Below are 26,942 nucleotides of genomic sequence, written 5' to 3' on the forward strand. Positions count from 1 at the left end.
AGAATTACCTTATTCTTCTGCAAAAAAAAAAAAAAAAAAAAAAAAAAGGTAAAATTATAGTAACTTTCTTGGAATTTTTTACCTTATTTGCATAATTTTAGGCATTTTAAATTTTTATTATATATCAGTTTTACTGAGTTTTTTTCGGATACGAGCTTTTTAATAGTATATGGATACATTTATATTCAGCTTTATCTATATACTTATAATAAAGCTCAATGTGTGCGTGTGTGTATTGGCTCTTTACAGGCCAGACTGTTCAACCTACATCTACCAAATTTGGCACGTGTATACTTTGAAGACTGGAAATTTGCATCTCGAAGTGATTTTTTAAAATTTTTAATTAAAATTTTAATAATTAAAAATTTAGCGAAATTTCGGCGTTTTTGTGCTATAACTTCCGAAAATATTACAGCACAAAGTTGATTTTTGTATCAAGTTTAATCTCAAAAAATTATCTTTTTAATGATACTAATGTTTTAAACTATAAATTAAATTTCAATTTTTAACGATTTTTTACAGAAATATTTTTACCATATTTTTCAACGATATATTTCGCATAAAATAAAAATAAAATTTAATCAGCACGGGCACGTCAACGGGAAAAAATTAGCAAGAAAAAATTTATCAACGTGTTGCCATCACATTAACAGAAGTTCAAATTAAAAAAATAAATCAACTGTTATTGCAAATTAAATATATAAAAGTTATTTGTAAAAAGATGCATATTTAATGACTTATATAACACTATGTATGACTGACAAAGTATTATATAGTTATAACATTTTGTATAATTCAATAACACTTTGGCGAAGAATGACCGGTAAGAGTGTTATATAATAATGTTAACACTTTGTCAAGTATGATAGTTATGCATTTTATGTCAAGTATGCATTTTTAATAGTATTAACATAATTAAATTTTTCATCAATAAATTTCACAATAACTCAAGAAAGCATTTTCAAGGAGTTTAATCTCTGAAAACGTTTTAACCACTGAATTTCTTCCAATTAAATATAAAACATGAATTTAGCAATTATAAAAGTATTGAAGTCGAATAAACACTTTATTGGCTTGTGTTGCATGAAAAACAAGTCTTAGTCTGTTTGAAAACAAATTTTAGACAAAGTAGGAAAATTCAAGAAGGAGGAAAATAGTTTAGAACAAATTTGTAGAATGCAAAAAAGAAAAAAAAAGGACAACCAGACAAATGAAATTGTTTTCAAAATGGTTGACCAATACTCAGCACTAGAATTCAAGTTTGTAGAAATACTTTTCTTACGAATGAAATTTAATTAAGGGCAAAACTGCAATGCAATTAATTTAACCAAAATAAATAAATTGTAAAGTTATTTCGTTGTTAAATCTTGTTAGAATTTAAGTGTTTACATTTACTTAATGGCGGCATTTCAAAACTTGCTGTGTTTCTTTTACATGGCAAATTATAAAAACGAAAAACTTGATCGCAGGCAGACGCTAGTTGAGAAATTCGGCATGGGGTAAGACACAGTTTATTAATGGTATATCTTTAGGATGCTCCCTCATTTAAGGAATAAAAGCTGAATAGCGGTCAATTTTGAAAAAATAATTTTTAAACTTTCACCTTACAAAAAATTCTAGCAATCATTTTTTCGTAAATATTTGACATATTTTTCTGCATTTATTGATTTTTGATTACATACAAGGTTCAGAATTATAAATATTACAAATACACTAAAAAAGGATAAATACTTTTACATCAAGCTCAATTAACAAATTTTCATTGACTTAAAAAAAATAGTGTTTTATGAGTGGCTGTCTCTATTTCAAGCATAGTTCCAACTGTCTCCGGAAATTTAGAAAGAAATTTTGTAACTCTTTTATTCCAATTGTTTAAAAATTTTAATCACTTTTTAATGATATGAGTTTAATGGTGATAATATTTAACATCATTAAAGTTTTTAATAATAAATCACTTATTTTAATTTTCAATTTTAACTGTAATTCAAATATTATATGAATGAAAAGATATTTTATGGATAAAAATGATTGATATTTTAATAAAAATATTGGTAAATAGTTAATATATTGTAAAATAATTAATTTTAAAAAAAGCCATATAAAATCGAATCCTAACTACTTTGCTGGCAAGCTGCTATAACGAATCATTAAATGAAACCTGCAGTTTATTTTTATATAACTACTCTGAAATGTGAAAGTTATTTTTTGGAATTGGCTCTCCTTGAAATATTTTAAAAGTATTGGGTTTAAATATTTTAATGAATAAGTATTTTGAAAGCATACTTTCCTAAAGATAATATACCATGCCTCGTCCCGAACTGAATTTTCCCATCGCTGTACTCCTCTTGCTGGCAATTAAAAATTTTTTACACGTGTCTTTATTTTAAATTCTATTGAAACACTGATATAGTTCAATATTTTTTCGTAACGCTTATGATTTCATTCTTTTTCTTAATATTCGAGGGTTTAATCTAATAATCCTTATGGGAATTTGTAAATAACAGTTGAAAGTTTTATAATAGTATTTAAATATAATTAATGATGATTTCTTTTGTTCAGTTTATTTACCGATAATTAACTAACGAGTATTTTATTGAATTGATGATATTCTCTTAACCAGTATGCTATATCATACTGACGCATTTGAATGCGGATTTAAAACTGTTATCCTGCTAAAATAATCCATCCTGTTGTAAAATATAAGTTCCTAACATTTTCCTTAAGTCATATATTGTCATATAAACTAAGAAATATATTTGCATAGCAACACATTTTGTATATAAATATGTAACTTTGTATAATAAGCATTTGCATTGTAAGTAATATAATTTGTATATAATAAATTTATAAATATACGTGTCATATAAATTAAATATCTTTTGTAAAAAATTATTCAAAAATTTTGATTTGTAATTTAAAAGTAGCTTCCCGAACTTTCGATATTATTTGTAGACAGAAGATGAAATCATTTATTTATTTACTTTTAGACAACTGTATTCACTTGCAATTTAGTTTTTTTTTCTGTATCTGCCATCTGCCTTATTTTCCAGCTATCCATTTGAATTAAATATGCAAATGTTTTTAGAATATTAACATTTAGAAAGTATTTGTCTTAGTATGAGCATATCATTTATTAAAGTTTTATTTTCTGGATAATGAATCTCATGCGATTTTCGTGCCATGGTGTTTCGCTAATAATAATCGATAAACAATATTTTTTCCAAAATTTTTAAAATTCAATATATTTTGGAGCATTTATACTCAGACCGTTTTATTAAATTTAATATTTAATAAATTTCTTCCTTATAATGATTAATGCTTCCGAATAAACACTTTGGGTTTGGCTAATTTGTGTTCATTAGAAGAAATATTTTTTTTTACATAAGTTTGAAATATTTCTACGAAAAATTCCATATATGGTATGGTTTGCTTGGAAATAGGGATTATCGTGTTTGGCTCAATGTTTCAGCTCATGATTTTTGTTTTTTATCAAGCAACAAAACATGGAATAAAAAAAAAGAAAAGAATTGACAACTTTTTAGTTTAAATTTCCTGTTTATAAATGTATCATATTCTTTTGAGGCAACTGTTATTGATTGTTACAAAATATTTTAAAATATGCTTATTCCTACCTGCTTTCTGATTATCATTTAAAGTTGTGAATAAATATTTTTCTTTTATTATAACATATATTCTGTCTTAAAACCGAGATAATTTTTTTGCTTGAAAAGTTTAAAAAAAAGGCTCGTTGGCAAAAGAAATTGCATTGTAATTGCTTTTCTCTAATTAGAAAACAAACCTGGTTTAATTTACATTTAAAATTTTTCTTGATTAAAAGATTTTTAAGCAAACAATATTCAAAACTTTCAAAACATCATGGTTGATTTCCTTTCTAAGCAATACAAATATTTCAAAATATATATATATATTATATAAATATTTATGTTTATATTATATACCTTTCAAAATATAACAAATCTGATTTGTAAAATATTCACTACATTATATGTCAGACAAAAAACACGTTTAAAATTTTTTTAAATAAGCATAAAAGTTTCTTGATAGAAAATTCATTTCTGAACTTTTGTATTTGATTATTCGCTGACTTCTTTTAGAGATAATTTGGATAACTCGGTGACTCAGATTTTCTGTCTCTTTTACTGAGAGAAAGGGCGTTGGCTTGGAGAATGTGGTGGAAAATATGAATCAGATCTCTGTTGTTTTATCGCAGCTGGTATTTCACCCATAAAAGCAACCAGAATTTTGGTTTTTCTTTGACATTTTCTAAATTTTCGTCAGCGAAACAATAACCAATTTAAAAACTCAGAAACGTTTTTGAATTAAATTCAACTAGCACTTCGAAAGTTTTGCACAGACAAATCATTAACAGAAAAAGAAGATACAAAGTAAGAAGAAAACGCTGACGAATAAAATTATGATTTTTTTGAAGAGGATATTTTTTACAAAACTTCAAGTAAAGAATTTTAATTGTACATTTTAGATATCGGAAATAAAGTATTTATCAAACAAAGTACGATGTTAAATCAATTATAAGACTTTTTGTAGTTTAGAATAGCAACTTACAGATAGTTGAAATATTTGCCACTAAAGAATGAATTTTTAGTCCGAAAACATATTAATTGATGAAAAAATGCTTTAATAACTTTTAAAGTACATTCTAAAGAAGCTTACTATTTATTTAATTTTTTTATTTAATAACTTTCCTCCGTCTGAGGCTTTAAAAAATTATTGTATTCAAACGAATAAATTTTTACATTCATTAAAATTTTTCAAAAAATTGTCTTTGGTTAAAATGTTAAAATATAAAAATTTTGGCAAGCTTTTATATATTTTGCTTAGATTACATCAGTGGTATAGAAAGTAGGAAAAAAAATTAAATAATTTGTAATTAATGACAAAATTCAAAAATTTTAAAATGTTTCTATTTTGTATTGAGTTGGCAAAAGAAATTTTGTCGTTATCTCTTATTTTTAATGATTTTATTTATATAAAAAATTTAGAAGGTATTCTTCAGCTTATGTTATCTTAACATTAAAAATATTTTTATTTTAAATTTTAGTCGGTACACCTGAAAATTTTTATGGGCATGAGCAAAGCAAATTAACTTCAGCTTAAATCAGCAAAGATATCATTTCCAAATAATATTGTCTTTAAAAATCGAGAAATAAGTTTATATATATTGCTATTGTAGTTTATCGTATCTACATTACTACATATATCTTTTTAATTTGATCTGAATGAAGATACTATTTTAAATAATCATAATGAAATAATAATAAAAACTGATCTTTCACTCTTTTTAAAATGCCTGAAAACATTTTTTTTTCTCTTTTTTTTAGTAAAAAGTTATTACACAAAAGTTAATGTTACATATTTTTTTTGTTTTGTTTTAGATCCCCTTCTCTCAGCTCTCGTATTAGTGTAACCAAATGACTGTTATATGTCTTCGAAGGCACTAAATGTAAGTAGCATTTTTATCATATTTGTGATTCATACCTCTGAATCAACATTTACATGCCTAGCATTCATTTCAAATTTCTTTTCCTTTATTTTATTTGGATAGCGTGATGTCTGAATCAGTTAGAATCAATGAATACGTTTTCTGAATTAACGCAGAAGTTCTTCAGCTGTAGTTTCAATCATTTGTACTTTGCCTACACGGTGTTGATTTTTAGTATTACTACTTCTATCTATTGAATTTATTTATAGGATAGAAAGTAATTATTATTAAAAAGAGGAACACGTACAGAATTACATATGTACGCCTCAATATATTTTTAAAATCACTTTCTCATTAAAATCAAAAATAGGATGAAAAATATTTTTTTTAATCTATTAAATTTTTTTTATCTCATCTTAGGTATAAATACGATTCAATTAAAAAAATATTTTTCTACCATTTGATAAAAGCTATTATGCAGAGTTCTATCATTTTAATTATAAAATAAATTTTATATTATTTTGGAGAAGGATTTAGCCTCGACGAATTTCGAACTATTGATCGTATTGAATCTCCAAAATAAAATGTGACAAATTCTATTGTACTTTATGTTTGTACTCTCCTGAGAAAATCTTTAGAAAAAACTATTATAATAATTGTTTGAAGCATGATCGTTTTAAGATTATCTCATTGAAATAATTGCGGAAACTTGATTCTAGTAAAAACATTATTAAATTATCAAAATTAAATTTATTTATATTAAACAATCAAAATGTTAGAGGAGTAAACGATTTAAACACAATTCCATTTAAATGGATTAAGTGAAAAACTTAATTTCCAATTTTGTCTCAAATAAATTACTTGCAAATCAATTAATTTGTCGATTACTTTGTACAAATCGCATTAAATATTCTTTAGATACATTGAATTAAGTTCTTTAATTAAATTTTTTCTTTCATTAAAAGAAACAGTATAAAAATTCTAACACTTAAATTACATAACTCTGATTTAGTTTCCAAGAAATTTTTCATGATACATTTAACGAATGATAGAATAAAAATTATATTTAAAAAAAACCCTTAAAATAGAATGAAAATTACTAAACAAATAATGCAAATATTTTTCTGGAAAGAAATGAATGATTTCATTTGCCCATCCAACGGTCCAAAAACAACCCCTATTGCGGACGGTCTGTTTCATTTGGTGGCATTTTCGCGAAAAACGGATTGTGTGTTTTCCTTGAAATGATCGTCGGTTGGCGATCAGCGAAGCGACAGATCGACAGTCCACAAAAGAATTTCACAATTCATCGCCAGTGGAGGGCTGTTACTTTCGGTAAACAGATGGCGAAACCAGAAACTGGTATAACTAAAGAGGATCAGTTGCTGTTAGCCAATAAGAGAAATCACGCTTGGTTTTCCTTTCGTGTGAGAAATGTATAGTCATCGGATGAATAATAACGATGTGGAAATTATCGTTGTGCGCTCTTTTGGGAAAGGGTAACCAGAAATTTAGACCGCCGTGAGTTTCCTGTAATTTTACAGAATATGAATAGAGTCATGGAAGAATGAATGTCATCATTAAAACTGTAGTTTCGAGAACTTCTAGGTTCGTTATGAGATAATATCTAATTCATCAATCAAATACTTTCATTTACAATAGAAGAAAGGAAATAAAATTTTAAAAATTCATGTGGATAAAGCAGATAACTTAAACGCATAATTCATGAACCGTCTGAATTTCAGTTTGATAATTATGGCCATTACAAGCAGATATTCGCAAAATAAATTGTATGAGAATTTTAAAAATGCAATAAATTGTAGCTTGTGGCTTCTAAGAGGTTAGAATAGACATCTTATGAAATATTCGAAAATTAAAAGAATTAAAATATGTTGAAATAGTTTTCTAAAATTCCTCCTATTTTTTCCCTGTTTAAAACTAGTCTTAGGTTTGGCTACATTTATATCTTCTACAGATATGTGTCATATTTAACTCTTCAAATGACAGGTTGCTTGGCATTTTCGGCCCTTGGAGCTATTTAAAGAGTTTTTATATCTTCTATGCTCTATCTTAGCTGCAGAACAGTAATTTTTTCTGAAGCGCTTGTTCTAAGCGATTAACACTTTTTAAACCAACATTTAATTTGGCAAAAGCCTGTCTCATGAAAAAGCTTATCACTTAATCTTATTCCATAAGAGCCATGCAAAGTTCATTCTGCCCTTTCTAATTTGCCTGGTTCTTTATTCAAACTACAAAGGCAAATTCTAATCTAATTATCTTATTCTTATCTAGAGTTCTCGCCTTTAATCTACCATAATAAAAAGTTGTTAGTTTAAATGGCATAGAGAAGGTAAACGACCTAGAACATTGCATATTTTCGCCACCGTGCTCTTCGTAGCTGTCTTCTAAAATTCAATGGGCATAAAAATTGCTTAGTCCTTCTGCGTTTCCAAAATTTCTGGTTCGACCATGGCTCCTTTATGATCCATTCCTGGCTAAGTCCCTGGTTAACTAATTTTACTACATGTTAGTAAATTTGGCAAACATATTTAAGAAAATATTGATTCAAATATAAATAAAGTGGCTGTACCAAATGCATGTAAGCTTTCAAAACACGCGCTTGTCTTATAAATAGATATCACTTCGAAGAAGAAGGTGTTTATTCAAACTCGGTGAATAATTCTTCCAGAGAAAATAATAATAATAACAAACCAACCACCTCGAATGAACACTATACTGAAAATCAATAGTATAGATTCGTTTTATAAAGTCCTGACAATAATGTACTCCAAATGTTATGAAGTCTTGGGATAGAAAGTTGTTTTGCAGATAAGGTTGTTATATGGTAACAATGTTCTATACTAAGGTTCTTTTTTTATCTTGTATTCATTCGTTTCAGGAACATGAAATTCAGTTGAACAAAAAAAGAAGCGAACATTCAATCTGGATCTTTTGAAATTATTTAAAAATAGAAACTAAAGCAAAGTAATGCAAGAATTACCATCGAAATATATTTGTGCAACGCAAAAATAAAATCAGACTGTAGCACACAGGAATTTTATTAAAATTGCCCTGCAAAATTCGAATTTTTTTAAATTTTATTTTTCTTCTATGAAATATAAATAGAATTATTATAGAAAGCCAGCAATTTTCTCTTGACATTTATTTATTCTTTCATGATTATTTTATTCTACTTGGATGTAATAATAATGTATTAAATTGTTAATGGATTAAATTTTCAATTCACGAAATAATTTCAATTCAGAGTACTGACATTAACAATTTTAGCTTCAGTTATATTTAAGGGATAAAAATATGTTGCATATTTATAAAATCTTTACGTTTTTACATATTTATATACAAGCCACTTAATACTTTAAATGGCAGCAAGCCGGTTCACCGGAAACATTCATTGCGTTTCATTTTAATTAAATCTCTATATACATTATTTGATGTTCATGATTTCCTCAACAACGTATTTTTAAGCAGTTAGTAAGGCTTTACTAGCCTTCTTGATGGAGTCGATCCGTAATAGTGCTATTAAAAATATACTTGCCTAGATAATCTACCTGCAGATTGTTTTCCGTTGCATTAGAGTTACAATTTTTTACTCCTCGTGCAAATTGCACAAATAACAAGCAGAATCTTTCTACATGGGCTTGCAACAATAGGGAAAATTTGCGTGGTTAAATATTTAATGAAACAACGAAAACGGTTAAAATCTAATGCAGCTATGGAAGGTGTTGCTGAAAATTAAGGAAAATATATATATTTTCATTAAAAATGACATTAAAAAATTTTTTTAATAATATTTTAAAATTATTTTTTGCAGTGACATTTTCAAAAGTTTTCACGGGAAAACAACAGAATCTCATTTAATATCTAGTTAATCAAAATTTTAAAATGCCTCTATTTTTGCAAAATATGGTAGCTGTGTGGCAAATAGGCTGGCCTGCTGAGCCCATACACGCTCAAATATGTGTATGTGTATGCACATACACTCACACATTCTCCTTTACAACTGGTAGAGATATGAAAATGAAATGCTTCTGAAATTCTTGCATTTCGATGATTCATTTTATTTCCTTTTGAAAAAATTATGAATTTAATATTCTGATTTTTTTTTTGTAAAATAAAGCTGATTGTAATAATCATATATTTGATTGTAGTATTTCCTATATTTGACTGAAATGACAGCAAAAAATTCAAGAATATGTTTTTATTATCAATATAATTGTATATCATAAATACTTTATTACTTGAGATCTCATTGTGTGAAAAAATGTGCACCTCACAATGATATTCTTCCAATAGCGGAAAACATAATTCAAGCAATATGTATAAATATATGCTTTTACTCATGCAAAAATAAATTTTTATTAATATGAAAGATTTTTATGTTGACCTAAAATTAATATTCAGCATCGAAAATACCAGAGAACATTAACTGCTCGTTCGACAGAAATCAGCAGGTCAGCATTGATTTGAAACATTAACGTTTTTTTTAGCATAAAATATTAAAAGTCGACAAATGATTTTAATTTTATTTCATAAATATTTCATCCTTCGAAATTAAATATAATTATTCTGGAAGCATTAAATCTGATCATAATTTTCGTTTCTGTATCTTTGACTTATTCCATTAGCGTACAATGCAGTTTCATGCCAACAACAACAAATTAATCAACAATGACACATTAATTTTTGATTGAAACACAAGTTTCATATATTGCTGCTTTAATCATAAGATTAAATGCTTTAACACCTTATAAGAATAAGGTAAAACTGAGATTATAGCACTGTTTTATTACCTGACTTTATTGTTTCGTTGGGTTACAGGATTGCGGTGACTTCAAAGTGAAGTTTCGTCCTCGGGATAGAAAGATGGTAAGTTCAATTCTCGATTAAAAAAAAAAGTTCACATGTTTGAGGACTGAAAGCTTTATCTGATGAAATTCGCATGCCCTGGTACTGGTATATATGAAAACTTAGAGAGTAATATAAAGTGTAGCTGAAAGTCTGCTCAAATTAACCCCCAACAAAAGAGATGCTAATTTAAGTAAATTCAAGATTCTTAAAAATGTGAAAAATTGTAATACTTTAATACTGGTATATCTTTTCCACATAAATATTCATTCAAATAAAAATCTTTGTACTTTTCTTGCCAACATTTATGTTTGCTAAATTATGAATTTATATGTCGATGTTATTTTTAAAAACAGACTTTTAAAACAAATTATTTATTCTAAAAGAAAAAAAATATTTAGTCATATATGGTGATTTAAATAAATAATAAAGAAGCAGATTTCATATCAGTTCCAAATGTATTTTAAACAAAATATGTATATATATATATATATATATATATATATATATACCGGTATACCAAAAAATCAGTATTTCGGTTATAATTCAACAATATCCGAATATATAACGATTAAGAATAATGTTATAAAAAGATACAACGTTTACATACTTATGTAAGTATTAAAATCAATTATTTTTATATTTTTAATTACCTTTGAATTTATATTATGACGATAGCTCTTGACTTCATGGACCAAAGCCTTTTTTCTAGAGAAAACATTTACCATTTTTTATTATATCTTTCCTACAATTATTGTTTTCAGATTTTTTTCTTTTTTTTTGTAAATCACATTTATTTATAGTGTTAATTAAACAACGGAATTCCCACTGCATGATAGAAATAGTGAACAGTTTCTATGCAATAAACTTGTTTATTTTCAAAGTATAAATATTACGAATAGAAAATTTCAAAACACTAAAAATTATTAACCCAAATAGCCTAGTATTAATATTAGTTATAGTATATGTCAAAATTCTAAAAATGATATGAGCATTCAATCAATCCTAATTTATAAGGCTATTCATTCATTCTCTACTCTATCTTGTTATCATCAATTTATATTAAGTACTTTCTTTTATTGAGGTTTGATTCTAAATCTTTCAAATAAGTTATTCATTGAAGACTAAATACCACACAAATGAAAGAAAGTTCCAGAAATCTTTTAAACAGTAAATTTGTAGTAGAAAAATAGATAACTAATAATTCTAAAAATAGATAACTTATCTTGAAAAGAAAAGAAAAAAGTGTATGTTGCATTTCGTTTAAAAAATGACGCACATGTTAATATAACTTAAGAAAATTCCTGAATATACTAGGGCAGAATATCCCACCCCTACTCAGATTGGGATTACACAGAATTATGCTAGACAATAGTCGGGAAAAATCGACTGACTCTTCCTCTTATGTGGTAAGAATTAGTTCGATAACAGGGTGCAGCTGGACGGAGAACACGTCACCGCAGCAGTCCTTGAGCGTCGTCATTTGGGGAAAGTCCCCGGGTTCCGGTGTCTGGCGGTTTCGACGCACGCGCAGTGCGGCAACCCTGTTGCGCAATTTCCTCCTACGCAACCAGACTGAGACTGCTGCTTCTGTGGCGGCTTCCGTCAAAGGGGAACAGTCTACGTTCTACTTCGCACTGCTGCTTTCTTATTTTATTCTTTTTTATTCGCTCGCAAACTGCGACCCGTTCGCATTATTTATCCGTCAACGAGTCGAAAAAGCATTCGCAGAATGTATGAGTAGGGAATTAAAAATCGTTTTTGATCGTATCAACAGCAGACGAAGCAAATGATTCAGTGGCTAGGTCATTTCTTGTTATTATTTAGTCTATGCTTAGCATTAATTGCATTTCATGACCGGATTAAAAAAATGTTATTGATAGTTGTTACTTCAGGTATAAAAATTTTCAAAATTAAATCAGATTATATATTGTTCTCCAGTTCCGGTGTCTGGCAACTGGCGCAGGCGCAGAGTAGCAATCCTGTTGCGCAAGTACAAAAAAGAGGAATAATGCAGTTGAAATTCGCCTTGAATTCTATTTTCTTCTCAATAAATTATTGAATACCTTGTTTTTCCGTCATCGTAGTATTTGAATAAAATCATTCATTCTGAGATCTTAGCAAATATTGCAACATTTTTTTATTTTTTTTATTTTGACGAAGATAAAACACTTATCTCCAAACCTTAATATTAAAAAATCTAATGAATACATTGAAAAGTAAATGTGGGGAGAGATTATTTAACGCTGGTCTAAATTTAATCGCTTTAACAATATTTTATTGTTTAGAACTTTTTTTTGAAAATTTTATTAGTTATTTTTTAAAACTTTAAATAAAGAATTATGATTTATAAATAAGTAAATAAATTTTAGATAAGATTCAATAAATTTTCAGCCGAGGAAAACCAACATTGATGTCTGCACCGCAGCCATTACTTCTGATTCTGAAAAACAGAACTGAATACTGTTAACCAGGTTTTTATCAGTAGACTACAGTGCAAATTTATCTGAATTTGTAAGGTATTGTGGGGGAGCCAAAATTAATTAGTGTGATATATCTCTGTTACTTTCGAAGCTTATTCTAAGTAGGACATATCATACTTCGTACGACGTTTTTTCTGTCAAAGATGAAAAAAATGAAGAGCCTCTGTGTACCCATATTAATTGATGGAATTTTTTATATTAATTCTTTTTTTATTTACCTTCAAATATAATCTTAGTGCTCAGAGTTTCTAGAAAAATCCTAGAAAATTTCTTTCTCCAATCGTATAAAAATCATGCCGAAAACTATTAATGTGTCTATTGTTGTGTCTTACAAAAATAATTCATTTGAAGGATGGGGGAAAGAGAGAAGGGCTTTTTTTTTTTTTTTTTTTTTTTGTCATTTTAGGCAGAGCATTAGAGTTTTTGTCACATATTACCTATCTTATTTTACAAGTAAATGCTTCTTATTTCATTGATTATGGCTTTCTAATATTGATAAACTCAATAAACGAAAAGGCAGCCCGGTTTCGTTTTTTCGCTATCCGGAATGCGACTGCATCTGGCATGATTAGCTTAACAATCATCCATGCTTAGTAATTCCATCCAGAAACCGATTATTTTCTCAGGGGTAGAAAAATTGTAATCTCTCCCAAGATTTAAATTGGCCTCAGAATATCTATTCTCTTCCGGCCCATTTATCTCTCGGGGTCTTGAACCTGAGCTCCAGACACGTGTAACCGTCCGCATATTCTCGGTCCGACTGTGCGCTTGTCTAGCCGAGTAATGGCCCTGACCTTCAACGGTCGAATCTTTTCCCCGATCACACACGTCTCGCCTCTACTATTTATTCAGAAAAGAAACAACACAGACAAAAAACGGGATAAAAAGGTATTGGATGAATTTGTTTGTTCATACTATTGTGCAATACCGACACTTAGGTAGAATTGCCATAAAATGATTTATTTTGGCTGATGAGAAAAATAGAGTATTCTGGAAAAATACGGAATTTCATTTCCCCGTCAATATGTTTTTTACTATCCATTTTTTTTTTCAAAATAAACTTTATAATTAAAAGAAATGGCAGGAAAATTTTTGTTTTATTTATTTTCTGGTAGTGATTACATGATTCCCCGCTCCTCCCAATCTGGCGCGAATTTATAAAGACTGATTGTTGGAATGCATTCTCGCATCAGTTCTTTAATATTCAGAGACCAAATTTAATCGCGGCCTTCAGTGAGATTCGTTAAATGATTATCATCAAAATATTTTTGCTGTTGTTAAAAACTCTTTATCTATTTTCAAGAGTGATATTTTAATTTTGTTATATTTTCTTAGTTTGCATTTGATTATCAAGTTTTATTTTAATTACATTCAGTCACCCGTTACCACAGAACTAAGCCATATAAAAAGGAAGATTATAAGTTTTCTTAGGTTATTTTCATCAAATCATTGTGCTTTACATTTAATATATCATATTTTTTTAAAAACGGTTTTTCCGCATGAAACTAAGCTTTTAAATTTATATAAAATTCTTCTTCTGTATTTTCATCTGGACTGCCATCCATTATCTGTTATTTTTATACAGTTACAGTTTATGCCTTATGGCAACCCACAATCCAATATGTCTGATATAAAAGTTATGTTTTTTATCATTAGTATTGAATAAGCCAGCTGGAATGTTCTATTCTTGTCATTCTTTTGTATAATGTGCATAGAATGGCTCGTTTTGTATTTAGCTTCGTAGTAAGGGGATGAGAGTTGAGCAAGCATTCGAACTTCTTTAGTGCTTCGTTTTGGCCATTTGGGTTTAAGCATTGATCAAATCTATAATATTGATATCAGAATTGCATATAATTTTTTTATATTGATTGTTTCTGAGTTTTGTATTCACAAACTCATTGGACAAACAAATAAACTGCAAACCCGTGGCCCAGAATTTCATTCAGATTTAATACTCTATTGTTGAAATCATGTAACAAATTGGATGTATCTAAATTTTGGATAAAATCTGAGACAATTGGATAATTTTGACAATGCATCCTATTTCATTCGTCTGGTTCGCTTTTTCTTTTCTGACTTATCCATTTCGCAAATTATCTATTTTGGATCTATTTCAAAAATACTTTTTTAGACTCAAGGTGGTCTGAAATATGGAGATTGATTAAAGTATTTTACATATAATTTCAATAATTACATTACGTTTCTCCAATACTTTGAACTTACTGCCTTTCAGTTTGCATACTTCCTTTGTGAGAATTAAAAAAAAAAAAAAAAAGGGATGACAAATATGCATGCAAGTAACAAGAAGAGATAGAAAGACTCATGGTTAGTCGTATGCTCTATTTATTTACCATGAGAATTTAATTTATTTAAATTTTTATATAGATCACTGCCACTAATATTTTACGGAATTAATGATGAATCAGCGTAAAGTGATATATTAGTTCCAGCTCTCGGGTTATTGACGTTTGTTGACTTTTCCTAACGCATGCATCAACAACTGTCACGAATTGTTAGCACTAACTGTAAAAAAATAAATAAAAATAAGAAAAAAACATTTTATTCGCAATTAAAATTACACAACAAGTCTCATGCATCGAATCTCATTTTCACGACAGTAAAAATTAAATGAAGGTTTAAAAAAGTATTCACCCCCCCGACTTATTTTTGTAACAGAAAAGCCCGGGAAAAAAATTATTTTTTTTCTTTACTGCGTTACCAAATGTTTTATTAATGAGTATTTTCATTGATCATAATCTTGTTAATACGCCAAATAGAAAAAAATATCTTAGTTTCGTATTACTATCAATTTGGATGCTGTCCACGGACGAAATCTTAACTGCAAATTTAACAAAGAGTGGAGTTTGACATAGTTTTGAAGAACTCACTCCTCTTTTTGCTTTAATACACATAAAATGCAATTGGTAAGCAAAATATTTATTAACATATGTGTGGGAGAATGAAGGAAATCAAAGTATTTAAAGAAACGGAATTGCTTCATTTTATATTTTCTAAAGATAAATTTGAAAAACATATTACAAGAATGACACTATTTATAATCGTTTGCCTGCTGTCATCAGAACTAACAGTTATAATATACTGAATGAATTAACAATTTATCATTTCCGTGTTAATTAATAAGTATCCATATAAATATTAATTAAGTGTTTTACTAGGAATAAATATTTATTATGTTTCCGATCAGTTTTCTCTCCGAAGGAAGCGATTCTGAACACGATTTTCTTTTACATGATTAATCATTAGTTTGCTATTAACTATCGAGCTTATTGAGTTTGATTAATTATTAATAAATGGTTGTCGGCGGTAGAATTATTAGCTTTCGGAAAAATTATGTCAAGTTCAGATATCTTATTTACAGCTAAACATTTTAATGCCGTAATAAAAGTAATTATCCTGACACTAAAAACTGTAATTCTTTTGATTTTATTTACTGTTAAATCAATTTTAAACGTTCGAGCTACTCAATTTAGTCGTAGTTTATATTTGCAGAAAAATAAAAGGGAATTATTTTTTTCCTTGCTCCTAATTTTATTGCTGGTAATTATTATTTGTTTCTTCCTCCATAAAAAAAAAGTACATTTATTCCATTTATGTTCATCGTAATGCTTATAAAATTGAAATTTTTGGCATGAAATACATTTACAAAGTAACTAAATGCAACAATAAAATTTGCAAAATAAATAAAGAAAGAAACTAACACAATTACCAATTTTTGACATTACATACCCGCGATACAAAATATTTAAAAAATATATTTGAAAATTGAAATCTTTGGTGGTAGAAAATTACAATCTAAATCCAAACTCCTAGATATAAACTGTATTGTTTTTATTAAGAAGTATGTGAAGCAATTCATATAAAAAATTAAATCGCTTATAAAAAAGGTGAAAGTATTATAGGAATACTTATCTAGTAACATATTTCTTTTACTCAAACATTATTTAAAATCTTAAATTAGAATTAAATAATAAGTAATTTAAGTAAATTAATTGAGATAAAATTATTTAAATAAAATACGGGCATACAATTGGAAGAAAAAAATTCACTTTTATGATTCATCGAATTAAAACATAAAAATAAAATTTGCTACCATTAGTCCTCGATTTCCTTTGTTTTTCAAAGCAGATAACAGCTTCATTATTCTGTCATTATTCTTTTCAGAAATATTTACTTTCTTTTTATGAAATATATTTTTATAGCAATTCTCTCAAAAATTTTTAAGCAGGTTTATTTCGTTTTGATTTGTTTCAATTTGAAAAAAGGACAGAATTTTGCAACCAATTTTCAGTCTTTTTTTTAATGTAGTAAAATCAAGAAATTTTGCACAACCATATATTCTCAGAGAAAAAAAAAATACCATTTTAACATTTTGAAAACTTAACTATCAATATTTGATTAAGTTAATTAATTGTCATTCCTCTAAAGTAGCCTTAAAATGAATAATAATAATAAAAATAAAAATAAATTATCCTCTCTATCTTTCTATTTTGATTTCTAGCTTTTAGTACATAAATAAAAATATTTAAAAAAACTGTTTTTATTATCTGTTGTATATTTGAGTTTAAAATCGAGAAGAAAAAAATGTACGATACATTCAGTGATGAAAAGATATAGTATAAAAGTAAACATGGATAAGAGGAATAATTGTTTCATTTTAATATATTTTGTTAAGGAAAATTATAAGATAAAAAAAAAGTGTAAGCGTTTAATATCTTCATCTTAAATGTGATCATCAAAGAAATAATTATAAGTTTATATAACTGTTAATAAAAATTAAAAGTGTGAAGTCAGACAAAAATTATGTCCCTTATTTGCATCAAAAAAACATTATTGTTCTAAAATAAACGTAGGAGGAAGAAAAAAAATTGCATCCAACTGTAAGTTAGCGAATTCATGAAAGAAACGGTAAGCACAAGAGAATAAAACAAAAATGGCGGCGATGAGACAAAAATGGCTGTTTCAACCTGCCTTGCGCGCGCAGCACCAAAAGATGATTTATCTTAACCCCTCATTCTCGGATCGGATGCGGGAGCTTTTCTGAAGGAGAGAATTTCGAAGAGATATGGGAATATTTTCGGTTTCATCCAATGTAGAACCATAAGGTTACTTTAATGAAATATCGCATGAATCATAAGCATTGCTTAGGGATTTTTTTAGTGTGATTGATAAAAACTGCCCAATTGTGCAAATCCGGTTGCGAATAGAATGCCATGACCGCATTACACAGAAGAGGAGAAGAGAATTAAAAAAAAAAAAAAAGGAAAACTGGAACTTCAAAAGGCAACGACGTCAGACAACTACTGTTGTATTTTTATGAAGTGTATAATACATATTTTTTCTGTTCTCTTCTTATCTGTGTTCGTTTTCTGCGTAAGTAGTTGTATAGGAGACGGCCAGACACAAGCGATACGAATGGACAGTCTACTGCGACGATGTATCGAGCAACGTGATTGGCCGGAGTCTCCGCCTCTTTATCCAATCGGCTGCCGTCTAGACGCGAGAGTTCTGAGAACCGGCATGATGGGCCAGTTCAATGAATGGCTGGACAGACAGACGCGCAATTTCGTCTGCACTTTTCCGTCGTTGCCACCGTAGGTGTTAAAAGAGAGAAAAGGGGACAGTGAACCCCCGTCCTTTAGCAAGCAAAGGATTGTTGGGCCGCATTCCGTTTTCGTCTGTCAGCCGAAAGGTATGTACGCCCTTTCGTCTCTCTTTCTCATTCAAATGGAGGACATGTTCGCAAATGCAGTTTCGCTCTCTGACGTACAGTTTTCGGAAAATATATTTTCTGATATCCTGCTTGTCTGTTCTGATATATCTCAGGTAGTCGGTTCGATCAGAATTCATTCTTCAGTTGCGAAGGGTGAAGTACGTTTGAGGAGTGCGGGTGGAGTTTCTCCCGAAGATGTTTTGTATCAAAATTCAATAGAAAATTATGAAATAATACAGAACAAAGAGAAATGAGTTGTGTCTGGTTTCCGGCAATTGACTGTGATTCTGGAAATTTCCTAGTTTATATAAAGGCATCGAAATGTTTGTGCTACACAACTGAAATGAAGTACTTTGAAAATACTGTGCTGATGTATAGTTGCTTGAAAATAATCTACCATGAATGGAAAACGAAATCTGGCAAAGAATTATTCGAAAAATTGTATTCGGATGATGTTTATTCATAAAACAGAAGGTACGTTTTTCATTCTTATATATACAATTAAATTTATTTTAGCATTTTTAATGTATAGGAATGCAGTTCAATTTTTTTTTTTTTGTTTCATTTGAATTTTTGTTCAGACGATTTTCTTTTGAAATATTATATGATTTAAAGTATTTAATCGTAAAATTGCATTTGTATTTAAAAATTTAAGTAGCGCTCCAACTTTTAGATTATGGTTTGAAAATTTGGATTCTTTTCATGCTTTTTTAACAAAAATCGATGCGCTCATTGTTTTTCAGCGAATTTCCTATTATATACCATTCTTATTTTTTTCAGTAAATAAATGAAAATCCTTGAATCATGAATACTGTAAATTGCAATTCATTTATAAATTGTCTACATTTAGACTTTTCTTTTTATTTAAACTACAGTTTATGACCTTCAGTTGATTCTTTAGCTGTTGAGACCGATTTAGAAGTCACGCAAGCAGCATTTAAATTCCTTTCTTCGGTCCAACTTTACCCCTTCGTCGACTGTTCGCCCCCAAAACCTGATTTTCAATTCAGAGTCAAAAAAAAAAAAAAAAAAAAAAAGAAAGAAAGAAAGAAAAAGTGGTCTTTGTTCTCCTTACAGTTTTATTTGCTTTTTTTTTTCTACCCGCGCCTCTATTTTTATATGAATATCCAAACTTAAAAGATTCAGATTCTCTAGATAACTCCATATTCAAATCATGCATTCGCTTGTTTCATTTCGATAACATTTTCATCGCCCGCTTACCGCCTTTCATTTCTAGGCTATTGCGTCATTGCATGACATCGCGAGAATGACATCACAGACGTGACGTCATCCCCACATTCCGTCTGTGAAATTCGCACCTCTTCCCTTCCTCTTCTCTTCCTGACGTGATCCTAAGTTTATCCTCGGTAGAGTAGTCGTTTAGTTGCTGTAGACGATTGTCCATTCGCCCAGACAAGGAAACATTCGTCGAATTCACCTATTTCCCTTGTGTACTTTCGTTAGGGCAGTGCGACGTTCTCCACTGTTCTGTATACACCGTCTACTCATTTTAAAATGCCGAATAGCCGTTATTTAGGTTAAGAATGTGGGAACGATATTATTGCTCACATATATTATTGATGAGTAGCAGTTTTTTTTTAAAATTTTTCTTCTATTCATACGATATTTTTAATATTTGGTTCGTGGTTTAAATGAAATACGCTTTTATTTACTCATTTATATAGTTTCCTTTTTCTGGCATGTTAAGGGATATTTTCTATTAAAGCAGTCATTGTTAGCGTTTGGAGTAATATTCATATTCCAGTAAAAAAAAAATTGGAAAATACATTTTTTAATTGACATAATTCAAAACTGAATGGAAATTTTATACTTTTATTATTTGATCGCTATTTAAAAAACAAAACATTTAAAAAAGCTTTGAAAAAAACAAGAAACAGGATTTGAAATCTTTTGCAATTTATGTATTTAAAAATTCGAAGCTTATGCTTAGACATACAAAGGATAATTTGATATATACTTTGTTATATCGTCAACATATTAGTGATACGATTGCGATTCTGTTTTATGGATTTCTTAAAGAAATAGGCCATCGTTGCAATTTTAAGTTCGTTGTGCTACAACCGCGACTTTCGAGAAATACCAACGGGATGACTCATCTGTTACTCTAGGTAAGCTAATTCATACATCTGGGTGGATGATGGATATTTTTTATTTGTGACTTGTAACTAAATTGTTAAAAAAAAATTCTTATTCTTTTAATAATGTATTTCTCAGTGTCCAGAAGTTTATTAATTAATTATTTAAATTAATAAACTGTTTATATATTATATTAAAGGCTAGAACTTTAGTGATTATTTTGGAATTTCAAATATTTGCAGCAATTTTGATATATAAGAATGTTATTTTTTTTCCAATATCTTTTTTTTTTTTTTTTTTTTTTTAGTTTTTAAAAAACTTTTCCTGTAATGTGTAAAATGTTTAACTATTGATATTTTCGTTAATGCATAAAATCCTTCCCTTTTTGCATAACTAGATTTAATGATTTCTTATTTTCAAATTACGCATTTTTCCCCTTTTGTAGCATAATTTTTAATACCTTCCAACTTCATTACATGTAATTGAAAGTCATCGTTTTGATAAACTGTACATGATTTTTTTAAGTGACTACAAATTAAAAATTTGTATTGCTAAATTCTGAATTATGTTGCAATAACTGGACTCATTGTGTATGGTTTTGAGTTTTAAAAGTTCGTAAAAAAAAACTTAAATGAAAATGTTTTAAATTTAAAGATTGTGGACACCACAATCAGATGATTTAAGAAGTATTTTATGAGCATTGCATTACTAAAAGAAAGAAGAAAATAATAATAATAAAAAAATCGATACTAATTCTTGGAACTGAGATCTTATATATACATATATGGTATATTGTCCTTTTTTGTTAATAAATGCACAATATTTGTTTAGTCTTCTAAATCAACGATAGATCAATAACAGCATTTTAAAGTCAAAAACATGTATTAAAATATTAATAAATAAACAGATGTTTAGCGTTTTCTCGCAGTGTCTTTCGAAAGTATTATTTCAAAAATAATTTTTATACCTTCTTAAAATACAAAAAAATAACCATTTATTAATTGATTTAATTTCCGTGTATTTTTTCTCTAATTTTAATAATTTATTTAAATTAATACAATAAGCTTTAATGATATTATAGCTTATTACTTAATAATATTATAGTGAAATTCAAACCAATTTCATTGATTGTTTCATCAAATCATTCAATGGAGTAATTTTGCTAATGCTAAAAATAAGATTTTAAAAAATCGCTTTTCTCAGTAAATAAGATAAAAAAAGAATTGCTGTTCCAAAGGATTTCCGCTTTTATTTCGTATTATAATTAGCTGTTTGACTAACTACATCAGATTCATAATTTTCAGTCTTGGCAAAGAAAGTTGTAAAATTTGAAATGAATGTATTTTTATATTAGCGGTTTTAATAGGCAGGAAAGCCAGTACTTGTGGCGATCTATTTGGTTGCTAAAGGCAGTTATGAATCAGTATTGTTTTTTATATAGCATAAATTAGCTTCTTATTTTCTATAAAGTTTTAATAGAAATGACATCTATCCTGCTCTTTATATTTAAATCATGCGTTGTTTAAAATTTTTTCTGTTGCCAAATTTTTTTTAAAAAATCATTAAACAGAAATAGACAAATGTCTTAAATCAGAAGTGGCAAATTCAGTGAATGAAACAATGAGAAAATAAAAGTACATTTAATTTCAGTGAAGAAAACACGTACTTCATAATTATTGAAAATTACTCTTTTTTTTATTTTAAAATGCAATTTTCAATTATTTCTAATTTTAAATAACAATTTTTAATTCTATCATTCCAATAAATTCTTTCCTTTTTACCCTTTAGCTTTTAATTCTATATTTACAAAAATCTTCATCTTTACATAAAGTTAGCTAAATAGTGATCATTCAAAAAGCACTGTGAAAAGTTTATGGATTGCTTCTCGAATTTTCTCATGTATATTTAATGTTAAATAAATATATCATGAGTGATGACATATTCATTCAGAAAATTAGGCTGGATTTCATTTATTTTCTCATGCGAAAAAACAATCCATATATTGATTGCTAATAGATTCGTTTATCGATAGCAGCATCCTTTTCGTTCTGTGGCGATTCATTTCACATCGATTAGTGCTTGTTCTTCGGTTCGCGGTAAGTTTCGTTCTGCGACTATCTCTGCACCTCCTTTTTTTTTCTTTTTTTCTTTCTCCGCCGTCTCTTTCCTTTCTTCTTAGCAGGAAGTAAATAAAAATGATTTTCGTCTCCTGACGTAATCTACGACTGCGGCTGCGTTTCTTGGAGAGCTGTCGGCCTGCGACTGGCTTCTTTCTGTTTTCTTTCTGCAAAAAGGACCTCATTTCCTCATTTATCCAAACATTGCCCGTTTTCTTCGGTTATTTTTGTGAGTCATACTTCGAATTCGCGGTGTTTGACGCATTCGCTAATTACTTTTTTGTCGGCCTATTTTTTCCAGTCTGCTTTGCAAGCTGCATTTATTTCCTGTATTACCAATTAACATTTTTTTTTTCATAATTTGCTTAATCTTTAAAAAAATTCTGTGGCTTACTGACTGGTTTCCAAACGGAACTGAGGCTTGACTGAATTCAACATTTTTAACAGAATTTTTCTTAATTACATTTTTTTCTCATTAATTTAGACTTTAAATTTTTAACAAAAACGGATGTGAGCATTATATAATGCAGGTTAAAGAATTGAGTTTATTTGAAATATGGTCACAATTGTAACGTTTATGACTGATTAATCCACATTATTCATTTTCTATGTATAGTAAAAGTTGAGAAGGATAATTTTTTAAATTTTTACAAAGATTACAATTATTGCATATTTTCTAAAATTAATTATTTTCTGATTATTAAAAAAAGAAAAAATTGCGAAATAATTCAGTTCCGAAAGAATGAGTCAAAAGGTGGGACTGTCCCTTCCAATCTGGAACTAGTTAGGTTGCTTTGTTCAACTTCATACAAACCTGCATAAAATTTTTGTTATATTGAAAAGCAATAAAGCAATAGTGTTAAAGAATTGTCTCTAATTACGAAAAATTATCGGCTGGTGTAATTGTAAAATATTTATGGAAAGTGCATCAACTTGAGGTTTGCATTTTCTTATTGTCAATTTATATATCATGTGAATTTGACAGAAGTAATGAAGAAACAAGGTAAGGCAAGATTACATTTTAGTTATAACTAGGTCCTTTAATTGTAAATTCTAAAGTAATTTTTAAATGCTATTCGGGCGTATCATTATCAAATATATTATGATTTTAATTGTTCTTGTGACTCAAATCATATTTTTCTCTTTAAATTTCATTATCGTTTTTATTTTGGTTTCTAGATTTGTTAATCATTGAAAACCTGTGACTAAGTACTAATATTAGTTATCTTGAGTTCTAAACATGAAAAAAAATTATATTCCTTTACTTTCAAAATTAAATGTTTATTTCACTATAATGATATTTGTTCATACATTTGTGTACACAGCAAAATGTCGTGGGCCATGTGCCAAAATTTCCGTCTTATTTACTTGGTATCATACTAAAAATAGGATGCTTTAACTTCTGGTTAGCCGAATTTTGCACCTAAACCGTAATTTGTTTTCTTAGTGTACGCAGTATTTTGCTGTGCTATTCACTTTCAAGTCTTCGAGAGACCTCTTCAGATACTATTTTCTTCATTTTATATTCTTTCCTCACAAAAACGCAGCTCAACGTGTCTTTCTTAATCATTGTCAACATATTTCGAAATTTATTCTGAAAGGAATATGTCGGTTTTCTACGACTTTATACAAAATTTTCTTTTCTAGTTTTTTTAAAACATCCTAAAATTTAAATAAAGGATTTATAAATGAATTATAAATAAAATTTTAAAAAACTTTGGTGGAAGTTTGGTTTTTTTTATATAGATTTTTTTTTTCCAAAATAGAAAACTTATTTTAAATATATTATTTTTGCTTTGTTATATAAATAATATACGTGTTGCCTACTAAATTAACTACTATTTTTTTGCTACCTTCCTACAGAATTATCTGTAAAAATTACTATACAATACAATTAATACAATTAAAATATTTCTTTTTGATGCCAGTAATGGGTATCAGTTACTACAGTTGTGTGGAAGCTGTAGTGCTAATTTGTTTTAATTTATATGAAAGCTTACTCATTAATAAATGCCATTATTTAAGAATAAATGATTTTGTGCTTTTTTTTTTTTCTTGGCCGTTTTTTATGTCTACTGCATTTGACATTTAAAACATCCTGTATGCATATGTTTGCTTTTTGAAGATTCTAGTGCAAAAACTGATTTAAATATTATTTACTTAAATAATTTTTAGAAAGTACAATTTTATAATTCTTAAACTACGACTGCGAATTGCGCGTTGAGCTCCGAATTGTAAATTCTGATATTGTGAATCTGATCAATTTGTGAATATTATTTCAATGTCTTGAAGATTGAAATTTTTGGAGAATTAAACCTTTTTATTCGTATTGTAAGGTACGGATTAAAAAAATTTCTTTGCTTTTGGGAATAATTTCCTTCTGTATCCATGCTATTCTTTTGCAACAAATCCTGCGCATAAAAGTTTTGCGAGAAGGTGTCTACTAATTGAATGAATGCTGTGCTTATCCACAATTTAAAAAACACTCGATAGTGGTTCATTCATTTTTCGTCATAAGAAATCATTCGCCAATATTTAGTACGAATCAAACTAGAATTCTATTATATTTCTTCATGAAATATAATAGAAAAAATTGAAATTTCTGTATTCTATGTAACGAACAATTTTATCCACAACTCATTGTACTACCAGGTGTACATCAAAATATAACTTGATGCAATTAAAAAATATCAGATTAATTATTAAATAAACAGTATGTAGTTTTTATTAAATCATTACGCATTTGTCCGATTTTTGAAACTTATTTTTTATATATATAAACAGTAATATTAACTTTGGATTAAAATTTCTATTTGAATGATGTATCACATTTTCGGTTTTGACAATAGATTCGCCGTTTGAGTGAGCTTGATGTTCTTTCAATACGCCAAATCCAAACATCCTCCCTCTGTTCGAGAATTGAAAATTACAGAGGATATTATATACAAAATAAAGAAATCTATTTTAAAATAAGCTATGTGAAGTTTCGGAAGAAAAGAAAAAAGTTTAAACTAAATTCACAATTATGACAAGAAAAAGTTTTATTCGGCTTATTGAAACTTTTATATTGTGTTTATTTGTTCAGATCCAGTTTAGAAAAATCTTTTACATTTTGTGTGACTTCCCGATCATAAAACTTTCTAAATTTTGGTTAAAAAATTAGTATAAGTTTCGTATATTGTTGTTGTGTTAATACTTAGCTAAATGTGACATGTTTTACATTTACTACCTATTATGAAATTCCAATTGATGTATATTGTTTGTTTTTTTTGTTATTGTTGTAAGAAAAAAAAAGAATTCGCTCTTCGAATAAATCTCATTAAAAGGTGTCTGTTGAGTTAGCTCTGAATTGATACATTGAGGCAAAGAGATGACAGCTGAATCTGAATCCGTTCATCTGGAACGGGCTCCTGCGCCGCGCGGAATGAAGACAATCGGATGAACGATGAGAAAGTGCGCAGTTTTCACTCTCACTTTCGTTTCGGCACAAGTTGAATGGCTCTCTTCCAAAAACGCGCATGCATGACAATACCTGATGATGGCTTTGGCACGCTCTCGCCTTTATTTGAATTGCGTCATTTCGTGCCCTCTTTACTAAATAAACAAATGTATGCGTTCCGTGAATTAATGTTGTGACTTAAATTATATGCCTTTAGCAACCGCCTGCATTTTGAGGTAATGTATTTTTCTTTAGTAAGTTAAAATGAATCTGATGTGGACTTGTAAGAAAATGTCTATTTTATTACATTCATATGGCCTATATCATTGTTGAAGCAAAAATGTAACTACTCATTTCAAAATGGAGATGGTTCTTAATGTAACTTCTAGACATCTGAGATGTCCTGATGATGAATTTGAGCATTTTGAGAATGTTTTTTTCTTGTATTGACATATATGTTTTTTTTTTACAATAGATTTTTTTTGTCTATTTTAAAACAACGGCAAAAAGTAATGCAAAAATAGTTATTATGTGACTGTACTGTACGATGAAATGAATCAGAGCGATTTCGATTGTTTAAATACTTTTTCTGTTTGCGATTCGATCGAATAAATGAAATCGATTGATTTGCATTTTATAATTTGCTTTCTCAAAAAACATAATCTGTGATTTTATTCAGATTTCTAATATAGATTTATATATTGTATTAAAATTTATTCATGCTTTTTATTGTTCAGAAAGATTATAT

At 28.2% G+C, this 26,942-nt stretch overlaps 1 long non-coding RNA gene across 2 annotated transcripts in view; it reads left to right on the forward strand.

Moving 5' to 3' along the window:
* Nucleotides 1–26,942, forward strand: part of LOC129963512 (uncharacterized) — a 154,261-nt gene that overhangs the window by 71,229 nt on the left and 56,090 nt on the right. The window contains exon 3 of one of the 2 annotated variants that reach the window (XR_008783984.1): nucleotides 5,415–5,482. This is a non-coding gene — a long non-coding RNA (uncharacterized LOC129963512). Of the gene's footprint in view, nucleotides 1–5,414; nucleotides 5,483–26,358; nucleotides 26,431–26,942 lie in introns of those variants that run through there. The other variant, XR_008783983.1, reaches the window with a different exon arrangement.

The sequence above is a fragment of the Argiope bruennichi genome, chromosome 3 (assembly GCF_947563725.1).
Source record: "Argiope bruennichi chromosome 3, qqArgBrue1.1, whole genome shotgun sequence".
NCBI lineage: Eukaryota > Metazoa > Arthropoda > Arachnida > Araneae > Araneidae > Argiope > Argiope bruennichi.